The sequence below is a fragment of the Protopterus annectens genome, chromosome 8.part0 (assembly GCF_019279795.1).
Source record: "Protopterus annectens isolate FY-2018-M chromosome 8.part0, PAN1.0, whole genome shotgun sequence".
Lineage (NCBI taxonomy): Eukaryota > Metazoa > Chordata > Ceratodontiformes > Protopteridae > Protopterus > Protopterus annectens.
Genome location: NC_056741.1, coordinates 760,573,413 through 760,592,006, shown reverse-complemented (window position 1 = coordinate 760,592,006; position 18,594 = coordinate 760,573,413).

Here is an 18,594-nt window from a genome sequence, read left to right as displayed (position 1 = left end):
AAAAACAATTCAGAGAGTAAACACAATTTCCTATGCTGATTGTCTCAAAGCCTTGTCTCTTTACTTGTTATCATACAAACTTCTAAGAGGTGATCGTTGCCTGGCATACAGAGCATCCCTGGATCCTGCTTTTATGAACGTTTTGCAGATCCACAAAACAAACATAATCAGAACTACTGGATTAAAAGACCTAAATTTTGCTTGTGACATAAATAAAACAAGTTGGAGAGACAGATATGTTTTCTCATAGAATTCCCATTCTCTGGAACAGGCTCCTCATCCACGTGAAGCAGACTTCTTCCCTATCCCTTTTTAAAGGCAATTTGGAGCAATGGATGGGTAATCGGAAATTCACCCCTGCTCTGACTCCTATATCTCTGATGGACATCGTTGATCAGTAAATCACCGCCTTTATAAATCAAATTTGTGGGTCACATTTGTGTTGCACAGCTAAGCTTTTAAGGGCCCTAGTGGTCATTACCTAGTATACACCTATGAATCTATGTATGAACCTATAAGGAAGGGCGGACTTCAGAGTTGCCACTACTAAAAGACTGAACCTAGCTCCAGCTATACCTTATATTACTTCTTAACACTCTACCCCCCCCAACTACCTCATGTGCTACCTCACTTCCATCTCTCAGTGTAACCTAAACCAGCTCCTTCCCAGCTATAAAACATCTGTTATCCTATCCTGTATCCAGCCCTCCACCCCCCTCAGCTTCCCTTAACTCACTTAATACATCAGGGGATCCAGGGCAAATAACTCTGGGGGCATTATACTCTTTGATGAGTCTGATGAGGGCAAGCATTTGTTAGTAATTATGAAAATAAACAATATTTTCAGATGTATTTAATACTTCAAAAAATAAGTGACTTTACAAACTGTTGCACAGCATCAGGTGAAGCCTTAGATATTTATAAAGAAAACTGTCATTGATAGTAAGTTGTACATTCTGAGAGCTGTTGGGTGTTACTTATATTTGTTTGACATCAATCCATTTACCATTTACTGGATATATTTGTGGTTAGTAGGCAGAATATATAGACTCAAAATAGGTTCAAGTTACTCAGATATGTGTCTGTCACTTTGAAGGATCCTTCATGGCTCAGTTTCTGGCCCTTAAATGTTTAACAACTTCATGACCCGTTTAACCACTTCTACACAAGGCTTTGCATTAAACATTTCTGATTATACTAAAATTGCTTTATCTATCAACAGTTTCAGGGACCATTGGGTTCCATTATTCTGTTCAGACTGTTTAGTAGCTTGGGCTTGGAAGAACAATCTAGAATGTGATGCTAACAAATGTGCAGTGATGCACCTAGAATATCATAATAAAACCTTTTTTTATATTGTTGACTTTTGCATTAATTAGGTTCCTGAGCAGTGCAAGGACTTTGAATTGTTATTTCTGCTCGTCTATCTTTTGGTGTCCAAGTCCAATCTATTTGTAAGAAAGCATAGTCCATCTCATGCTGAACGCACAACATAATGAAAACAAAATCAGCTGAAGTGCTGATCATGTTTTATAGGTCAATAATAAGACCAACAATTGAATATGGAGCTTTTTTTTTTGAAAATTTTCTGTTACTGACTTAAGAAGATAGAAAGTGTTTAAAGGTTCCTCAAGGAATGTTGTTGAACTCAAGCACCTTTAGTCTTCTCACAATAACCTTGTATTCAGTTAGCTATGGGTTATTGAGGGGTTATTAATGTCTATAAAGCCAACATTAATGATATACGTTGTACTAACTTTAATTTACTGGTATATCAACACAGATTAAATATCAGGAACAGCTTATTTATGTGACTAATTCTAAAAATGCAATAAAGTGTAGGATACCAAAAACAGTTGTATAAATTTCATATTAGCATTTTTATGCAGTGAACAATTTTATGATACTAATTAAGTTTTTTTAAACATTGGTTAGTTATGGTCATGTGATTCAATTCAATTAGTATTTAAATGGTAGCTACATTGTGAAAACTTTTCTGAAGAAGTTCATGTTTTATTAAATGTGAACGAAACGCGTAAAAGTTTTGTGGTTTCTGGCTACATTCCCGTTTCACGTCGTTTTCTTGGCATTTTTTACTAAGTTCAGTTGTGTGTGTCTTTTGAGTTTTTCAAGTTACATACAGGTATCTCTTTATCTCCAGTCATTCTTACAGTCTTACAGTAGTATACGTCTGATCACCATGTTAATGAGCAAGTGCTCCTGTGGTACTTACAGGTACTAACCCAAGTTTGACATTGTATCCTTTTTTTTCCATGGATTTGATTCCCAGGTGGTACTACTCAATCTTACTAGTGGGTAAGTCCAAACTGACCAAGTGATACCATTTTTTTCTACAACTAACCATGACTAAAACAAAAGCATTTCAGTGTTTAACATTGGAGCATGTGCCAATAGGATGAGCATCAACCATGACCAAATCTCACTGCCATATTTCACACCTTCCATGTGTTTTGATGTAATCAGTACCAATGCATCTGCAAAGCCATTGCTGTAATTTCAAGTGAGATCTCTTGAGCAGATGGAGGATGAATTTAAGACTAGAAAAAAAATCAGTTGTGTAAGTAAACTGACACATCTCATATCTATGACATAGCATTGATCACCTAACCAACCCAATTATTCATTATGCATTCAGAATTTTTTTTCTTTTCTCTGCTGTATGGCTGCAAACACCCTTATCCTGCTTACATATTAATGTTGTTTCTACTGTCTACGGCTCCATATAGCAAACACTTTACTGTGCAGAGCATGACAGAGTGATAATGAGGGCACATTTAAAAGTAACACTCCCTTAAGATGGTCCTAAGCGTCCCATAAACAAAACCCTTAATATCTCTCTCTCCTCCTCCTCCTCCTCCTCCTCTCTCGCTCTCTCTTCACCCATTCTGCTTCAGTATGTTGTCACTGTTCCTTCAATTGTATTACTTAAAATCTGAGAAGTAACAGTTCCTTTGTGGCATTCTGAGATCATGTTCAGTTCTATAGACTGAGTTCTGCATATGTTTAAGGGCATTAACCTAGAAATATGTCAAACTGTTATTGCCTGTTTTTATTAGACTCTTTTACGTGTAGCTTTTGCTATCTATATATATATATATATATATATATATATATATATATATATATATATATATTTTTTTTTTTTATATATATCATCTTTCTGTAATACATTGCAGCCCTTGAATAAACAAGGCAACTTCCTAAACCACTCCAGCAGTAAGGTTTTAGGCATGATTTTGAAGGCATATAATTTATCAATGTCCATTTCATACGTCCTAGAAGCAGCACTTTGTACCGGGACCATAACAATCTTCTAGGAAAAATGTAACTGAGTAGGTGTCAGATATTTGTGCAGTGACATCAACAGCTTCAGTACCAATGTTCATGAGACACTGTAAAAATGCACTTGAGTCTGTTGCCTAGATCTGTGTTAGACCATTCTTTTTTCACCTCTGTCCATACTTGTCATAGTTGTGGACCTGTCATAAACACTGGTCTGCAGGATCCAAGCCTAATAACTGCAGCCACAGAGTAGTGCATAATTTAGTCGGGGTTTACTCAGCTGATGGAGGTAACTGAGTTAGTCACAGCATATGGTCACATACTTCCTAAATAGGATAAAGGTCTATAGTGGTAGTGCTGGCATGAATGTCTATTGTGTTAACAATAGTTATACAAGGACAATAAACCATAACAATTTGAGTAGCTTAACCATTTTTCAGTTTACTACTAGTACATTGTTGTCTGTTAAAACAATAGTGATTAATGTATCACCTTACTAACTGTTGATGCCCCTCTTTATATGATGTAGTTTCATAATTAGACAAAGCCGATTAGTCAATTAGACCATTTGAATAAACAGCCACTTCTGCAAAGTTTTTCAATGTGCATACATCACAGAGAAAAATCACCATTCCCAATGAGCATGGGAGGTGCATATTGTGGTCTTATTTACTAAGGGATCCTAACTTGTAGTCTTCACCACTCGGAGAGAATGAGAGAGAGCTTAAATGGAAAGAGTTTATTACATTTTGATTAAAATACAAAGGTAATAAATGAAAGGTTCCTGCAAAGTGCACGTGCAAGTCCAACATTCACATCCTACTTTTGTTAAAGGGAAAGTTGTGTTTATTTAGTTTTGCTTTTTATTAGGCAGTTTCCTTAAATAAATCGTCATCTCACATTTCATCTGCTGTTTAAAGCACTTATTTAAGGCAAATAAATCAAGATCATTTGAAAAGAATGAGAAGCCTCAGAGTTTTCTTATTTTTGTTTTTGTATGGGACTAAGTAATTATACATTATTTGTTTTTTTATTTGCTTGGTTCTGACTTACTGAGATCTGTATTAAATGGCAGTACACATAAATATTGAAAAGGGGATTATTTCCCAGCATCAAGGTCCTAAACAGACTGAGATTGAGGTTAGTACCAATTGGAGATACATCCTTTTGTTGATGCAGTATCACTTATTAAGATATGTTTTTCTTCATCAGTGAATAGGAAATATAGTTCCCCAGTATTAATTATAACAGATGTTCTGCCCCATCAGTAAACAATGAGGGTGGTCCACACCATTAAGTATAACCAGTATGATCTTCTTACATCATTTGATATATGAGGATAATCTACTTGGTAAGTCCCTAGTGTCAGTCTCATTGGGCTTGGATAGTCCTTCAATCCAGCTTCAGCTGCTGGAGTCCACAGTACATCAGACAAATATGTTACTTGTCAGTAGTGCAGCTGACAAATCTTTACTGCTTTCTTCATTTGTAAGGTGTGTTCTCCATGGGTTTGGGGTGAACTGAAGGGCCCAGGGATCGGGTGCAGCAGTGCATGATGTTGCATGTGTCCCAAGTAAAGCAACTAATGAGCATACCATATCAAATTCAGATCAATAGGGAGAAAAAGCTGCATAGCTGACCCACAAAGAACTGTCTTTTTGTAGATCAGTTTAAACAGTAAGAAACCATTTGTTATATTCTTAAGAAGGGGTCTGGTGAGGCTTTATTATTGCAAAGACGTGAAGGAGCTAGGGGCAAACATCCAAAAAGTGCAGTCTGAAGAAGCATAGATATAAAGCTAAAAAGATCGCCTAGGTCAAAAGAAAAAAGAAAATTGGTCTGGTTCCTAGTAAGAAGATATCCATAAAAACAAAGAAAAGCTGTTACAGAGGCTGAAATAAAACAAAGAAAAGAAAACCGTGCAATGTAGAAAATGGACAGCAAAATGCATCAAAAAGACTTCAGTGCAGAGACTAAAGTTAGTGGCTGACAATAGGATAAGAGTGAAGGTCTTGTTTAAATGTACAGGAGGAAATAATAAGAATGGGAGAACAAAAGTAAAAAAGTAGTGTAACAGATTATGAAAAGCAAAAATCTAACAGTTCAGCTATTTGGTTTAGTCTTTATCTATCTATCTATCTATCTATCTATCTATCTATCTATCTATCTATCTATCTATCTATTTACATTCAAGCAAAAAGGAACATACCAGTCTTAGCAGGCAAGACACATCCAAGAAGAGAATAGACAGTTGAGAAGATAAGACCTGAGGTGATAGAAATGGCAGTACAAGGATTGAAAAAAGATACAACCTAGTCACCAGATGGAATCCAAACAAGGCTCCTAAACAGAACTGTTTGGGTTTGGTAAAACTCCTGATTCCTGATAAAATTCTTCAGTAATTCCTTTATGGAGTGTAGGCCGCAGAGGACTGGATGCAAGCAGTTTTTGTACATCAACAAAAGCAGAGAAAGAAGCACCTGAGGAAAGTACAGAATACAGAACCTGACTTTAGTAATAGGAAAATGAATGGTGCCACCCTTGAAATCAAGGTTATTCGGTTTCTGGGACAAAATGATGAATCAGTGAATTCCAGCATGGATTTACATCAGGAAAAGACTATCAATCTGACCTTCTCCAGCTGTATTAGACAGGTAGATAGAGGTTACCTTGTGTATGTGATCTAGCTACATGTCAAACCATTTCAGTCTGTTCTATCTGCAAGCTTCTGCTGTGGAAAAAGCTGTGAATAAAAACTGTGTAGGTAGTTGAAAATGTTGTTATACAGCATTTATGGTGGAGATCTCAGATTTTCAGAAGGTTATAAGGTAACAAGTGGTGCTCCACAAGGGTTAGTTCTCAACACCAGTCCTGTTTAGAGTGTTCATCTCTGACTCACACATGACTTGGAAAATGTGATCAATCTCTTTGTAAATGACTCCAAGATTAGAAGGTAGGCTGAACAGTGGGAGGGGATTTGAAACATAGTGTAAAAAGGTGGAGGCTTTAGTTAAACTCATCAGTTTGCATGGTCTTAAACCTGGAAATAACAATCTAGGAGGCAGAAGGCTCAAATGAAGATGTTGCATTAAACAATGTAAAGCAGGCAAAAGACCTTGGGGTTATTAGAATGCAGAAGTTAAACCATCAAGTTCATTGTTAAAGGGTGCTATAGAGGCAAATAATATTTAAGGGAGCAGAATCCTAAGAGGAAGGAAACACTGCCCATTGTATTACACTCCGGTTTGGTCACAGCTGAAGTACTATGTGCAATCCTAGAGGCCATCAGTGGAGGAGGAGGTGAGGCTACTGTACCATAGTAGGTACACAGGAAGGCAAGACTATGGAATGGAGGACATAGTATAAGTGAAGAATGGAGCTCAACCATTTTTCTTTGGAAGAAGGAAAGATGGTGATATGATATGGGTACATAAGGAACTAAGGAGGAAATATAAAAGGATTATCCTGGCAAAAAAGACTTGGACAGGAAGAAGAAGGCATAACCAGATGATAAGGGAAGTACAAATTAATTGGAGAAAGTACCTCATAAACAGACAGTGGATGAGAGATCAAGTAGTTTACTGGAATGTGAGGTACAAGCAAAGATCTTCAGAGTCCTTAAAACCACTTGGAATGCTGGTATAGAAGAAATAGCAGCTGTATTAGGGTAGCTGCAACACTTGGGCTGACTAAACTAACTAACATTATCCTTCTACAAGCTGATTGCTGAGTAGGTTTAAGGTATAACACAGTGAAAACTCTAGCATGGCTTGTTTTTTTTTTTTGCAGTTTTTTTGCAGTTTTTACTTTATAGTTTGCATGTGTGACCATTTTATCATTTGGTTTGGATTTTAGTTTTTGCAGGCACCCTAATGATTATGGGCATCACGTGGGTTTAAAGACCCTGTGTTTCTGTAGTATAGCCAAAATATGTACTTATACTGGGCTGATGAGGTCAATAAAAAGATTGAAATGTGTATGTCCACAGCTAGTAGGATTTGGCTTTATTGGCCTGAATGTAACCATAAAGGCTTAAAAAGTGAAAAAAAAGTCAGTGACATTCAAAAGCCGTGTAGCTAAAACACTTGCTGTCCTTAAGTGGTCATTTGCATATATCCCATGGACCTCTTCTGCAGGAGGTTCACATAGTGAAAACTGTAATTTGGCTGTTTTTTTCTTGCAGTTTTTACTGATTGCTATAATGCAATACAAAGTTATACTTGGTATTACATTTGGAATTTCAGCAGTAAGTCAGTAAAACAACAATGCAAGTAGACATTCTTAGGCTTACTGTGAAGTAGGTAAGTATTAAGACTGCATCATAAACCATGCATTATTTTAATCACATTATTGCTGAAAGCAGTGTGCTATGTCATATCAAGTCTGCAAAAAAGCAAGGAAGCAAACCAGTGACAATCTGTTTTGTTCTTGGCTATCTAACTAAATGATGTAAGAAGAGTGGAAGGGATGGTTCAGAAAGAAGACAGCGAGAAAAGCATGGGAGCCAGAAGAGGGAAACTGTAGTGAAGACATGAATAACAGTGAAGAGTGGTCAGCTTTTATTAGGGGCGGGTATGAGTAGATTAGTACTGTGTGGATCTCTAGTGACTCCACATTTTATGTAATGTAATAAAGCAGGAATCATTATTTATTTCAATGACATATACAAGACCCTCATAAGTGCTAAGAAATTCTTTTACTGAGAAGGCATACGTTAAAGCATTCTCAATTGAGTTAAGACCCCATTGTATGTAGTTTATACACCTTGATGAGCAAAAGCACAAGTTGGCTCTCCTCTGAGAAGTGTGTCTGTGTGTGTGTGTATACGTGTGTGTCTGTAAGTATGTGTTTGCATGTGTGTGTGAATGTCAGCTGAGCTAGATAAAGTCTACCATCTACTGTGGCATGACTCCTTTAATGGTATCTTTGGCAATAAGGTCACAAAATGGACAGGGTTCAAAACTGAGTTATCCTCTTGTAGGCCATCATCAGTTTATTGACAAGTTATAATGCAGGACTGTGAATCAATACACTCCCAAAGAGCAATTTTGGTAGAAATGCTGATCTCACTATCTGAAATCTGATTTGTGGAGTAAGTTGTTCTTATTCATTGATGCCTTTCTGATGCACACTTTATATTTGGAGTCATAGGTGAAAAGGAGTCTATCTTGGCACTCACTGGGAATAAGGCAGAGAACTAGTCCCATAAAGGATGTAGAGTCTATCATAGGATATGCACATACACTCACATATACACACGCACACAGATGCAAATGCACACGTGCACACACTCACTCACACACACACACACACACACACACACACACACACACACACACACACACACACACACACACACACACATATACACACAGATGTACATGCACCCCTACACTGATGTGTGCAAGCTGCACACCAACACTCACACACTCAGTAATATCACATGGACATCTCCAGCAATTTAGAAGCCCACCAGTTCTCTACTGGTGTATCTTTGGAATGTGGGAAGAAACAGGAGCACCTGTTAAATGTGTATGTGTACACAGGAAGGATGTGTAAACTCCACAGAGGTACACAGCTGTAAATCAGAGCAGAGAAGCGGGTGGCAACCTCTGCAGTAGTACTTCACAGTAATATACTTATTAATCGCAGAAAGCATTTCTAGCCAATGCTAAGCTTCTGTGCTGCAATACAGACTATGCACTATATGTCACAAGACTCAGTCTAACAAAAATGAAATTGATTTTATTTGATTAGCAGTTACTTTTTTCTTTGCTTCTTAGGATAAACGGCTGGTGCTGATGGCTTATCTGTATGTGTATATTTAATCTCCACATCATTCTCTTATGTCACAAAAGAATTAATAATGTGTTTTTAATACGCTGATTCAAAGAGTGTCAAGCTTGATCTATAACTTGAACATGAAGCCCGATGAACACTGAACATGACCTATCAGTGCTAACTGATAGTACATCGCAATATGGATGGCCTTACCATATTCTGCTCTTAAACATTTAAAAAAAATGTGCAGAGCGCTCAGAAGGGAACCATGAAGGTTCCGAGGTGCAACACATTTTAGTTATGGCCAAAACATGTGCCATCTCATCATAATTACCTTTTCATCTTAGTAAATGCAAACCAAAATGTTATAGACATACAATTTATTCTTACTTTTAAGAGCTAAAAACAAAAAAGGGAGACAGAACATTTTAAATTTGCCATACTGCTTCACTAAAGAATCTTAAAGTCGAGTTAATTTTCTTTTCTTGTTTTGGCTTTCAGCCAATTCATTTGTATACTTGATTTTCCAAAACTTAATCTGGATGTTGATTTTGATATGCCTGTTTTGTTAGGTATCACTTTAAAACAGTAATAAATACACTTTCACATTCACATTTCACTCATTGTTCTCAATGGTGACGATGTCTTGAAATTTCTATTTTCTTTATGTTTAGAAACTGTTATGCAAAACATTAGAAAGGGTTAGTTGTTATTGCTAAATAAAAATAAAAACTATTCTCTGATTTAAGCAGTACTTTGCCATACAGAATATTCAAAATATGTAACATAAAAGCATATATTTGTCATGTTTGTCTTTATTTTACACTTACTAACCAAATTTTATTCAAAAGTTGCTATGTACATTAAACAATAGAGATCTCCCTGGCTGCAGTTTTCTTTTCCATGTTAAACAAGGAATTCCCAGTGTCAAAGAGTCCTGCTGGGATTTACCCTTTTAATATGTCTAGCCACAGGTACTTTCTGCCTTTTAATTATTATTCACTGGGTTAAGAAAATCGCAGTCTGATGACATTTTCTGAGAGCCGCTGCTGAGCTGGATTGTATACATGGAATATTGCCAAGAAGATAAACTGAGATATAAAAATTAATTGCATATACTGCACAGTTTTACAAACAAAAGTAACAACAAAATGAGTAATAACTTACTCAGTGTCTACCAAATATTTTTAGGTTTTATGACCGCCATGAAAAGGCTGTGTGCTAGAACACAGTTAAGGCTGAAGAACAGGAGATGTTGATACAGTCAAGGAGTAAGTCTGCCTCCAAACATGCACCAAAGAAGGAGGGGAAGGAGAGAATAAATTAGTGGGGTAAAATTAAAAGGGATATAGTCACTGGGTTCTGAATCTGCCAAAAGTAGACCGAGAGATTCCAAGCTGCAGGGTAGAGAGGGCACAGGAATTAAGTCAGGTTAATAGGTTCATAGGTCATTACAAGGTGATTGGTCTGGTAGACAACATGCAGCACAGCTGCAGCAGTTCCCAGTACATTCTATCCCTATCCATAAGAGACTGTGAGAGCAAACCAGTTACTCATCCATTCATTCAGGTTACACCTAAAAAAGGTGAGGAGCATACTTTAATATAAAAGTGGAATATTCCCTGAAAGTGGAATGCTTGAGTGATGTACCTTTCTCACTAGTCGGTTCTTTTTATGTTACATACAGCAAAGGTTGAGGTCTTTACTGTGGATGTTCCTGGTGTTCCCAGTTTTGAGAATATGAAGGTGGTCTCTCAGGTCAGGGTCTTTAGTGGCCATGTATACTAGAATAAGATCTCCCCTGAGATGTCTGTAAGACAGTGAGAAAAGTGACAGGGTGCTGAGGTGCTTAGCATAGGAAAAGTAGCTCAGACCTTTTATCTTCTTAGTAATGAAATGTTGGGGGCTTTCAATTTGGACCAAGTGTCTGGACATTTCATTATAAAGGGAGCATTGTATTCAATAGTGGGACGAGTAGAGAGATACAGTAACACCCGTGGATTTAAAATATATATATTTGGTAATCGGCTACCCAAGGAACAAGGATTTTTTTCTAATGACTGTGATACATGGTGATCCAGTGAGAGCTCACTGTCAACAAAAGCTCCTACATCTCTAATAGCTGTGTCAGTCTGGAGGGGGTACCACTGATATGACAACATTATGGCTGCTTCTGTTTTCCAAAGGATACTGTGCAACACTTTTTTGCTTTTAGTTTAAGGCCGTGGTCTTGGCTCCACTTATTTGTACTTGATAGCTTTTCTCATTGGACAGGACTCATTGAGGAAGGTTATAATGGCATCAAGTTGAAGTCATCAGCAAATCTGGTTAACCAGAGGGCTTTGACATCAGTTTTAACATTTAAGAAATAAATGCCAAGTAGGATCATCCAAGCAATGGATCATAGGGAACTTCACTGATAAAAAGCCTTTTCAAAGATGGTGTGACATCTATCTTAACCTGCTGGGTTCTGCCCATGACTCAGTTTGCTATAGCCAACAGTTAACACATGGGCTTACATTTAAATATAAGCAACTCACCCATGATGACTGGGTGTGGAATGATGTCAAAGGTATTGGCGAGGTCAAAGTTTCTGTATGCACCAACTTGCCTTCATCCAGGGCCACAGCGACTCATTCAAAGTGGTTATCTAGGTTTAGCAGGCAGGACCTGGCCCTCACAAATCCATAATGCACAGACTCACAATATCTGAGTTCATAAGGTCAATAGTAATGAGTTCCATTCTTTTGTAGGTAAGACATATGAGGCTCATGGGTCTATATTTTCCTGATTCAGTGGTGAGACCTCCTTTGTAAAGGCTGATGACCAAAGATGCTCTCCGCATCTCAGATATAAAATCAGATGCGAAGCTGAAATTGAACAGTTTATGGAGTTAGTCAGTAAACATGTTTCAGACTATCAGTAAGGAACCTCAGCACATTATCAGGCTCCATGGAAAAATAAGTTTAACCTCAGAGAGTGCCATGAGGATTTGCTCAGTGGAGAATTTGGAGGAGGAGCCCCAACAGTGTGATGTTTGTGGAGGTAGAGTGGAGAGGACAGGAGACAAGTTTGAATTAAATTTGTCTGTTAATATGCCAGCTATGTCTCTGGGACAAAATACATGGACTTGTATGAATATTACGCTGATGAAATCCCAAATTCCTATGGGATTAAAGTACTTGATTATTTTTATGCAATAAAATAATAACTGTACATTCAGAGGGCTGCAAGTCCGGTGTGCTTTATATTTATTAGTTTGCAAAATGGAGAACATCAACATCTGTGCAGTCACAGAGACCTGGTTCAAGGCTCCAGAGAGCACCTCTACATTACCAGGCTATACTTCATACCACACCTTTTGGCCACCTAACCTGGACCGAAACACTAAAGGTGGAGGTGTGTCCATATTCATTGAGGATATCCACACTTCCAGGCTAGATGCTGAGCATAATGCATCCGAGATTTTCCAAGTGCAACTACTCTGGGCAAGATCGCAATCCAGATTGTAACTTGCTACAGATCCCCCACCATGCCCCAGGATTCCCACTCCTCATTTCTTGATACACTGGAAAATATTAGGGTATAACCCAACACCCTAATAATGAGCGATTGCAACTACCCCACCATTAACTGGTGAAAACTACTCATGTACCAACTCTTTTGCTCAATGTTTTCTGGAATTCATAAATTCCAACGCCTTGGATTAACTTATCCACACCCTGACCAGGAGCAGCAATATCCTAGACCTGGTCATTACCAACATGGGCGACCGGTGTTCCACACCAGAGGTCAATTCCTCGTTGGTCAGATCCAGCCACAAGCTAATCATCCTAGACATCCACATCCAGTCCCCACCCCCCATTAGGGAAACCACTGTAAAAAATGTCTCCAAAGCCAACTTCACGCTTCTTAAGACAGAAGTGGCAAACTTCACGACACCCATGCAGATGGACAATAGAGGTACGACTGCTGAATCCTACACAAATCCACTTTATAAGCACTTACATGAGTGCATGGATCGTGCTATCCCTAACAGAACCAAGATGCTATCCTCCAAAAAAAGGAAGCCAATCTGGTGGTCCTCTGTCATAAACAAACTCTACAACAGAACAAAGAAACTGTTGCAAAAAAAGAGTAAAATCCCATGATTGGAGGAGCTCTCTGGTCAGCCTCAGTAAGAAGCTGAGTTCACTCTTAAAATCTTCCAAAGCTAGTTACAAAAACAAAATCGCCAAAATCGATTCTAAAGACATCCACAAAGCATTCTATACCTATGTCAAGAATCTCAATGGCAACACTCAGATCTGCTCTGAGTTACAGCATAATGGCACTAAATATACAGAACCAACTGATATTGCCAACATCCTGGCAGATAGGTTCAGTGCTAACTTTACCCCTCACACCCCCTAAAGGGCCCATCTCTATAGTGGAAGAATGCAAAGTTCCTGTAATCACAGCTGCACAGGTAAAAATCACACTCTCCAAAGCTAAGAACACAGCATCCATGGGACCTGACAACATCCCAGGCTGCATTTTACATGAATTACAGAATGAACTGGCACCCCACCTAAGCACCATGTTCAGTCATAGCCTCACCTCAGGCTTTGTGCTCACTGAATGATGCACAGCAACGATTATCCCACTCCACAAAGGGGGAGCCACCACGGACCCCAGGGATTACCACCCTATTAGCCCAACAAGCCTCGTCTGCAAGGCCATGGAACATAGCATCATGGAAGTTATAAACAAAGACATTGGTAATCTCCAAACTCTGGACCCCACCCAGTATGGATTTATAAAAGGCAGATCATGTCTCCTAAACCTGATAGACTTCTTTGAAGCAGACACCAAAGCCGTAGACGAGGGTAAGGTGGTTCACACAGCCTATCTAGATCTCGCCAAGGCTTTTGACACCATCCCCCACTCAGGAATTATAGATAAACTCACTAAACTAGGTATAAATCTCTATGTCACAAGATGGGTGTCTGGACCTGTCATAAACACTGGTCCGCAGGATCCAAGCCTAATAACTGCAGCCACAGAGTAGTGCATAATTTAGTCGGGGTTTACTCAGCTGATGGAGGTAACTGAGTTAGTCACAGCATATGGTCGCATACTTCCTAAATAGGATAAAGGTCTATAGTGGTAGTGCTGGCATGAATGTCTATTGTGTTAACAATAGCTATACAAGGACAACAAGCCATAACAATTTGAGTAGCTTAACCATTTTTCAGTTTACTACTAGTACATTGTTGTCTGTTAAAACAATAGTGATTAATGTATCACCTTCCTAACTGTTGATTCCCCTCTTTATATGATGTAGTTTCATAATTAGACAAAGCCGATCAGTCAATTAGACCATTTGAATAAACAGCCACTTCTGCAAAGTTTTTCAATGTGCATACATCACAGAGAAAAATCACAATTCCCAATGAGCATGGGAGGTGTATATTGTGGTCTTATTTACTAAGGGATCCTAACTTGTAGTCTTCACCACTCGGAGAGAATGAGAGAGAGATTAAATGGAAAGAATTTATTACATTTTGATTAAAATACAAAGGTAATAAATGAAAGGTTCCTGCAAAGTGCACGTGCAAGTCCAACATTCACATCCTACTCTTGTTAAAGGGAAAGTTGTGTTTATTTAGTTTTGCTTTTTATTAGGCAGTTTCCTTAAATAAATCGTCATCTCACATTTCATCTGCTGTTTAAAGCACTTATTTAAGGCAAATAAATCAAGATCATTTGAAAAGAATGAGAAGCCTCAGAGTTTTCTTATTTTTGTTTTTGTATGGGACTAAGTAATTATACATTATTTGTTTTTTTATTTGCTTGGTTCTGACTTACTGAGATCTGTATTAAATGGCAGTACACATAAATATTGAAAAGGGATTATTTCCCAGCATCAAGGTCCTAAACAGACTGAGATTGAGGTTAGTACCAATTGGAGATACATCCTTTGTTGATGCAGTATCACTTATTAAGATATGTTTTTCTTCATCAGTGAATAGGAAATATAGTTCCCCAGTATTAATTATAACAGATGTTCTGCCCCATCAGTAAACAATGAGGTTGGTCCACACCATTAAGTATAACCAGTATGATCTTCTTACATCATTTGATATATGAGGATAATCTACTTGGTAAGTCCCTAGTGTCAGTCTCATTGGGCTTGGATAGTCCTTCAATCCAGCTTCAGCTGCTGGAGTCCACAGTACATCAGACAAATATGTTACTTGTCAGTAGTGCAGCTGACAAATCTTTACTGTTTTCTTCATTTGTAAGGTGTGTTCTCCATGGGTTTGGGGTGAACTGAAGGGCCCAGGGATCGGGTGCAGCAGTGCATGATGTTGCATGTGTCCCAAGTAAAGCAACTAATGAGCATACCATATCAAATTCAGATCAATAGGGAGAAAAAGCTGCATAGCTGACCCACAAAGAACTGTCTTTTTGTAGATCAGTTTAAACAGTAAGAAACCATTTGTTATATTCTTAAGAAGGGGTCTGGTGAGGCTTTATTATTGCAAAGATGTGGAGGAGCTAGGGGCAAACATCCAAAAAGTGCAGTCTGAAGAAGCGTAGATATAAAGCTAAAAGGATCGCCTAGGTCAAAAGAAAAAAGAAAACTGGTCTGGTTCCTAGTAAGAAGATATCCATAAAAACAAAGAAAAGCTGTTACAGAGGCTGAAATAAAACAAAGAAAAGAAAACCGTGCAATGTAGAAAATGGACAGCAAAATGCATCAAAAAGACTTCAGTGCAGAGACTAAAGTTAGTGGCTGACAATAGGATAAGAGTGAAGGTCTTGTTTAAATGTACAGGAGGAAATAATAAGAATGGGAGAACAAAAGTAAAAAAGTAGTGTAATAGATTATGAAAAGCAAAAATCTAACAGTTCAGCTATTTGGTTTAGTCTCTATCTATCTATCTATCTATCTATCTATCTATCTATCTATCTATCTATCTATCTATTTACATTCAAGCAAAAAGGAACATACCAGTCTTAGCAGGCAAGACACATCCAAGAAGAGAATAGACAGTTGAGAAGATAAGACCTGAGGTGATAGAAATGGCAGTACAAGGATTGAAAAAAGATACAACCTAGTCACCAGATGGAATCCAAACAAGGCTCCTAAACAGAACTGTTTGGGTTTGGTAAAACTCCTGATTCCTGATAAAATTCTTCAGTAATTCCTTTATGGAGTGTAGGCCGCAGAGGACTGGATGCAAGCAGTTTTTGTACATCAACAAAAGCAGAGAAAGAAGCACCTGAGGAAAGTACAGAATACAGAACCTGACTTTAGTAATAGGAAAAGGAATGGTGCCACCCTTCAAATCAAGGTTATTAGGTTTCTGGGACAAAATGGTGAATCAGTGAATTCCAGCATAGATTTACATCAGGAAAAGACTATCAATCTGACCTTCTCCAGCTGTATCAGACAGGTAGATAGAGGTTACCTTGTGTATGTGATCTAGCTACATGTCAAACCATTTCAGTCTGTTCTATCTGCAAGCTTCTGCTGTGGAAAAAGCTGTGAATAAAAACTGTGTAGGTAGTTGAAAATGTTGTTATACAGCATTTATGGTGGAGAGCTCAGATTTTCAGAAGGTTATAAGGTAACAAGTGGTGCTCCACAAGGGTTAGTTCTCAACACCAGTCCTGTTTAGAGTGTTCATCTCTGACTCACACATGACTTGGAAAATGTGATCAATCTCTTTGTAAATGACTCCAAGATTAGAAGGAAGGCTGAACAGTGGCAGGGGATTTGAAACATAGTGTAAAAAGGTGAAGGCTTTAGTTAAACTCATCAGTTTGCATGGTCTTAGACCTGGAAATAACAATCTAGGAGGCAGAAGGCTCAAATGAAGATGTTGCATTAAACAATGTAAAGCAGGCAAAAGACCTTGGGGTTATTAGAATGCAGAAGTTAAACCATCAAGTTCATTGTTAAAGGGTGCTATAGAGGCAAATAATATTTAAGGGAGCAGAATCCTAAGAGGAAGGAAACACTGCCCATTGTATTACACTCCGGTTTGGTCACAGCTGAAGTACTATATGCAATCCTAGAGGCCATCGGTGGAGGAGGAGGTGAGGCTACTGTACCATAGTAGGTACACAGGAAGGCAAGACTATGGAATGGAGGACATAGTATAAGTGAAGAATGGAGCTCAACCATTTTTCTTTGGAAGAAGGAAAGATGGTGATATGATATGGGTACATAAGAAACTAAGGAGGAAATATAAAAGGATTATCCTGGCAAAAAAGACTTGGACAGGAAGAAGAAGGCATAACCAGATGATAAGGGAAGTACAAATTAATTGGAGAAAGTACCTCATAAACAGACAGTGGATGAGAGATCAAGTAGTTTACTGGAATGTGAGGTACAAGCAAAGATCTTCAGAGTCCTTAAAACCACTTGGAATGCTGGTATAGAAGAAATAGCAGCTGTATTAGGGTAGCTGCAACACTTGGGCTGACTAAACTAACTAACATTATCCTACAAGCTGATTGCTGAGTAGGTTTAAGGTATAACACAGTGAAAACTCTAGCATGGCTTGTTTTTTTTGCAGTTTTTTTGCAGTTTTTACTTTATAGTTTGCACGTGTGACCATTTTATCATTTGGTTTGGATTTTAGTTTTTGCAGGCACCCTAATGATTATGGGCATCAGGTGGGTTTAAAGACCCTGTGTTTCTGTAGTATAGCCAAAATATGTACTTATACTGGGCTGATGAGGTCAATAAAAAGATTGAAATGTGTATGTCCACAGCTAGTAGGATTTGGCTTTATTGGCCTGAATGTAACCATAAAGGCTTAAAAAGTGAAAAAAAAGTCAGTGACATTCAAAAGCCGTGTAGCTAAAACACTTGCTGTCCTTAAGTGGTCATTTGCATATATCCCATGGACCTCTTCTGCAGGAGGTTCACATAGTGAAAACTGTAATTTGGCTGTTTTTTTCTTGCAGTTTTTACTGATTGCTATAATGCAATACAAAGTTATACTTGGTATTACATTTGGAATTTCAGCAGTAAGTCAGTAAAACAACAATGCAAGTAGACATTCTTAGGCTTACTGTGAAGTAGGTAAGTATTAAGACTGCATCATAAACCATGCATTATTTTAATCACATTATTGCTGAAAGCAGTGTGCTATGTCATATCAAGTCTGCAAAAAAGCAAGGAAGCAAACCAGTGACAATCTGTTTTGTTCTTGGCTATCTAACTAAATGATGTAAGAAGAGTGGAAGGGATGGTTCAGAAAGAAGACAGCGAGAAAAGCATGGGAGCCAGAAGAGGGAAACTGTAGTGAAGACATGAATAACAGTGAAGAGTGGTCAGCTTTTATTAGGGGCGGGTATGAGTAGATTAGTACTGTGTGGATCTCTAGTGACTCCACATTTTATGTAATGTAATAAAGCAGGAATCATTATTTATTTCAATGACATATACAAGACCCTCATAAGTACTAAGAAATTATTTTACTGAGAAGGCATACGTTAAAGCATTCT